Source organism: Schistocerca nitens, chromosome 1 (assembly GCF_023898315.1).
Source record: "Schistocerca nitens isolate TAMUIC-IGC-003100 chromosome 1, iqSchNite1.1, whole genome shotgun sequence".
Taxonomy (NCBI): Eukaryota; Metazoa; Arthropoda; class Insecta; order Orthoptera; family Acrididae; genus Schistocerca; species Schistocerca nitens.
In genome coordinates, this window is record NC_064614.1 from 84196687 (window position 1) to 84201898 (window position 5212).

Below are 5212 nucleotides of genomic sequence, written 5' to 3' on the forward strand. Positions count from 1 at the left end.
ACATCGATGTTGTCGCCAGTGGTCGGCGGAAGGTGCACGTGCCCGTCGACCTGGGACCGGACCGCAGCGACGCACGGATGCACGCCAAGACCGTAGGATCCTACGCAGTGCCGTAGGGGACCGCACCGCCACTTCCCAGCAAATTAGGGACACTGTTGCTCCTGGGGTATCGGCGAGGACCATTCGCAACCGTCTCCATGAAGCTGGGCTACGGTCCCGCACACCGTTAGGCCGTCTTCCGCTCACGCCCCAACATCGTGCAGCCCGCCTCCAGTGGTGTCGCGACAGGCGTGAATGGAGGGACGAATGGAGACGTGTCGTCTTCAGCGATGAGAGTCGCTTCTGCCTTGGTGCCAATGATGGTCGTATGCGTGTTTGGCGCCGTGCAGGTGAGCGCCACAATCAGGACTGCATACGACCGAGGCACACAGGGCCAACACCCGGCATCATGGTGTGGGGAGCGATCTCCTACACTGGCCGTACACCACTGGTGATCGTCGAGGGGACACTGAATAGTGCACGGTACATCCAAACCGTCATCGAACCCATCGTTCTACCATTCCTAGACCGGCAAGGGAACTTGCTGTTCCAACAGGACAATGCACGTCCGCATGTATCCCGTGCCACCCAACGTGCTCTAGAAGGTGTAAGTCAACTACCCTGGCCAGCAAGATCTCCTGATCTGTCCCCCATTGAGCATGTTTGGGACTGGATGAAGCGTCGTCTCACGCGGTCTGCACGTCCAGCACGAACGCTGGTCTAACTGAGGCGCCAGGTGGAAATGGCATGGCAAGCCGTTCCACAGGACTACATCCAGCATCTCTACGATCGTCTCCATGGGAGAATAGCAGCCTGCATTGCTGCGAAAGGTGGATATACACTGTACTAGTGCCGACATTGTGCATGCTCTGTTGCCTGTGTCTATGTGCCTGTGGTTCTGTCAGTGTGATCATGTGATGTATCTGACCCCAGGAATGTGTCAATAAAGTTTCCCCTTCCTGGGACAATGAATTCACGGTGTTCTTATTTCAATTTCCAGGAGTGTAGTTAAGACTTGAATACAGTTTTGTATGCTATACGATACTGTTAGATCCCAGCGTCCTATTTTGGGGACGGTCATTATATCAGCATGTATAAATATTCTTTGGCTATTTTTGTACTTATTGTGGTTCATACACTATGTACATTATAAACAGGAATAATAAATTCAATTTAAAAAAATTAATTTGAGACTTAATGGGATAGTGCAGTAGCACTTCCTAATTTATTAGGAATTGATGGTAGAATTGCGTAGGCAAATAGGAAATATCATTCTGGTTGAATATGAACTGGTGTTACTAATGTCTTCTCGTCCTAAAGAAGAATTTAAGCCTTTTGACTCAAAACTTAAATTCAAAAATTTATTAAGAGACAGCTGATTTCTCGTCAAGCCGTTCTTCAGAAGTCTTCATTGTCCATGGGAGTGGACGACTCTATCACTGCAGATAATATTGGAACTGTCATTTGTACGTTATTTTGATAATAGTACGTTACGAGAAGAAATGCAGATTACAATGGATCACATTACAGATACATCAAGGTTTAACTATACTAAATACAGTGAAATCATACTTTACAAAAAAATATACCTTTGAATAATGTTATTGTAATAGCTACTAATGGAGCATCAACAGTATTAAATTTAATATTGTCAAATCATACTTTGCATAAAATAATACCTCTCCTTGAATAATATTGTTCTGTGTCCTACTGAAGGAGCACTGTCAATGGTAGGTCGCTATCATCTAGGTCAGTAATGAAGATTTTGTTATGTCACTTTTGCACACAGGAGTTCTGTGGCTGTCAAAAGGTACATCTATGTCTCGTTTTGTAGCCTTGTATGACATTGTTATACAATTTTTTCGAAAGCAGTGAAGAGACCAGTCTGTGCCAGCAGCAATAAAGAGTGAAGAACGATGTATTTTATTTCGCAGATATTTTCAAGAGATTTAATAATGTGAATTTACACCTTCAAGGTCCTAGTAAAATTCTTATAGTTTACCTCAGTACTGTATTATTATTTGTTGACAAAATTTAACTATTTTCTTATAATCTATTGAATAGAGAATTCTATCACTTTCTTGTATTATCTATTATATAATATGATGGAACTAAAGAGGATATTGGCAGATTTAGTAGCCACCTCAACGAACTTAAAATGGACATGGCAAAACGATTTGAAGATATTTTGAAATTGGACGTATGTGACTGGCAAATACTGAATGGGCTCATACAACTTTCCAAGATGCACTTACAAATTATATATGACGAACAAACTAAACATAATTCGATAGAGGTGGATATGGAAACCTATGTCAAAAATAGATGCCTGACTTGTATCCAAATATGTGAAAAATGACATTCAGTTTTTTAACTATATATGACGGTAGTATCTGTTCCCAAAAGAACACATACCGTGGATGACCATGCAGCTTTGCTAGAAATGAAATGATAATTAAATAGACACCCTAGCTGCAAACAGGCGTTGATGTACTTCACTGGGGACATGTTGAAAATGTGTGCCCTGACCGGGACTCGAACCCGGGATCTCCTGTTTACATGGCAGACACTCTATCCATCTGAGCCACCGAGGGCACAGAGGATAGTGCGTCTGCAGGGACTTATCCCTTGCACGCTCCCCGTGAGATCCACATTCCTAACATGTCCACACCACTACATTCGTAGTGCGCCTCGTACGGGACTTGGTAGATTAATCTGCCACGAGTAATGAGTATGATGGGCAAACATCTATTAGGCGCACTACGAATGTAGTGGTGTGGACATGTTGGGAATGTGGCTCTCACGGGGAGCGTGCAAGGGATAAGTTCCTGCAGACGCACTATCCCCTGTGCCCTCGGTGGCTCAGATGGATAGAGCGTCTGCCATGTAAGCAGGAGATCCCGGGTTCGAGTCCCGGTCAGGGCACACATTTTCAACACGTCCCCAGTGAAGTATATCAACGCCTGTTTGCAGCTAGGGTGTCTATTTAATTATCATTTCATTCAGTTTTTTGATACCTTTCCGTATCTCATATCTTGCGGGATCAGGCTTCAGTGTTGGTAATCGTATTATGGCCAAAGAAGGATACCCTTGAATATTTCCGAAAAAGAAGCTCTTCCTTTCGTTCCTTACGAATATTGAGCCAGATATGCAGTTTTTAGAGTTGTAGCAAAATCCTGAAGGATCTAATTAATAATTTAATTACCTAAATGTAATTTCTGCAGACTTAATGCTTCTATGGGCGCAATGTATAAATAAAAAGATAGAGGTAACTACAGTAAGTTGTTTTATAACCATTTATTTTACCAAATTTACCGAAGCTTCGACATGAAGATTTGCTAAGTAATTATTGTGATATGCTTTGTCCTGCTGTAACCCTCCTTTATAAATTTTGTGCGGTAAACTTACTTCCCCACTTTATAAGTCACCGTTACTGTGGAACCGGTGAGCGGTTAGAAAATCTTACTACTAATTGAGATGTAAAAGTGGGTGGCATGTATGAAAAGATTGACTCCCACTGTACCAGACCAAACTGTTCTCAACGGAACCTTGGTGGATCCGTTTGACAGCTAATGAATTTCCAGGATGCAACACTTCTGAGGAGAGATGCTATTCACTCAACAACGCACTGAGTGCAAAGGGTACTTTTTATTTTGTTCAAGACCTACATGCTTGTGAGGAAGCGAATTTGGTTGTTCCATCTTCTCAAAACTTGAACTTGCGCCTGTGTCAACAGTACTAGAAAAGAAAATTGCCTTGGAACTAAATTATGTCCAGTGATGTTTTGTGACACGTTATTTGATTTGAGAGTTATGAATTGTCGTCTGTCCACACGTACGGATTCTATCTTGGTTTTGATCTTGAGCTGCTACTGTGGTGTGGGACTTGGTTCCCGACTCGTTACCTTGGTCTAGTATTGGCTTAAAATAAAAGAAAAGAACGAAAAAACGCAGTGTTTTTTTAGCTGTGTACATCACGTTTTACGGCAGCTAGCGTATTTGTGGGGTGTTGGTTGTATGGCACAACTTGTAGCCAGTGTGTGTGTACGTGTGTGTGTGTGTGTGTGTGTGTGTGTGTGTGTGTGTGTGTGTGTGTGTGTGTGTGTGTGTGTGTGTGCGTGTGCGTGTGCGTGTGCGTGTGCGTGTGTGTGTGTGTGTGTTTTAAGGCAGAGGTTCTGATTGGTACTACAAGGAGGAATTTTGCTTTGCTTTACGTGTCTGTTTTTGTTGTTACCCTGGCTCTATATTAGATGTTGTCATCTCGAAGTTTCAGAAATTTCAAGTTTTACAAAATTGTCGTTATGAATTTGTTGACTAGAGTGTCTAAGTTTTGACCACTAAGATTCAAGTATTGTTTTAGCAAACATAAGCCTGTCTTAAATGTGCTGGTAAAATGACAAGAATTAATTTTGTTCATCCGCCAGAGGATGTTATCTCTCGGTACTGACCTTTTATTTACTGGTATTACTTTTTGGGCTGGTTATTGTTATTCTTCTTTGTGTAGTAAGACTTTGGTGTTGTTCCTGACTTTCAATTTTCTATTCTTGTGAGTTTCTTAAAGATTTATTTTAAGTTTCTCTAATTATGGTGAACTAAACTACTTCTTGCTAATTGTTCTTTGTGATTATACTGTGAATAATTTGTGTTCCTTGTCTAGAAAGTTAGAAGTCCCCACCAGCCCCAGTCACTTCCACTCTTCAGCCTAATTTACTGCTAACCCTGTCGGTGCCAAATGTATGTGCCATTTCATTCGTCTTTCTAAAAGGGTACTTCAAAAATTGAGGATCTGCACTAACATTTCATTATGTGTTATACACACACGAAAAAACGTTTTGCATCACCACAGTTCCCAGAACTCCTGAAGATAGACTTTGACTGTGGATATTGTATCGCAGACACAGTCCCTTTGACTGTTCACAGATGTCACTAAACGCGCCCAAAGATGTAAACAAACAGGCATGAGCAGCGCCTATTAGACGGAGGGGGTCCGATAGCCGATCAGTTCCTGTCTTTCCACCAGGAAGGAGATACACGGCTCGTGTTATCTGTAATTCAACCATGCCTAGACAGTCAATACCGCGGCTCGATCGCGACCACAGTGTTACTTTGTGCCGGGAAGAGCTCTCAACAAGGGAAGTGTTCATGCATCTCGGAGTGAACCAAAGCAATGACGG

General features: G+C 42.5%; 1 non-coding gene across 1 annotated transcript; it reads left to right on the top strand.

Annotated features, from left to right (window-relative positions):
- The first annotated feature begins 2889 nt into the window (after window positions 1–2889).
- On the top strand, window positions 2890–2964 carry Trnat-ugu (transfer RNA threonine (anticodon UGU)). The gene has a single exon. It is a non-coding gene; the product is annotated as a tRNA-Thr (tRNA).
- The last annotated feature ends 2248 nt before the right edge of the window (window positions 2965–5212 follow it).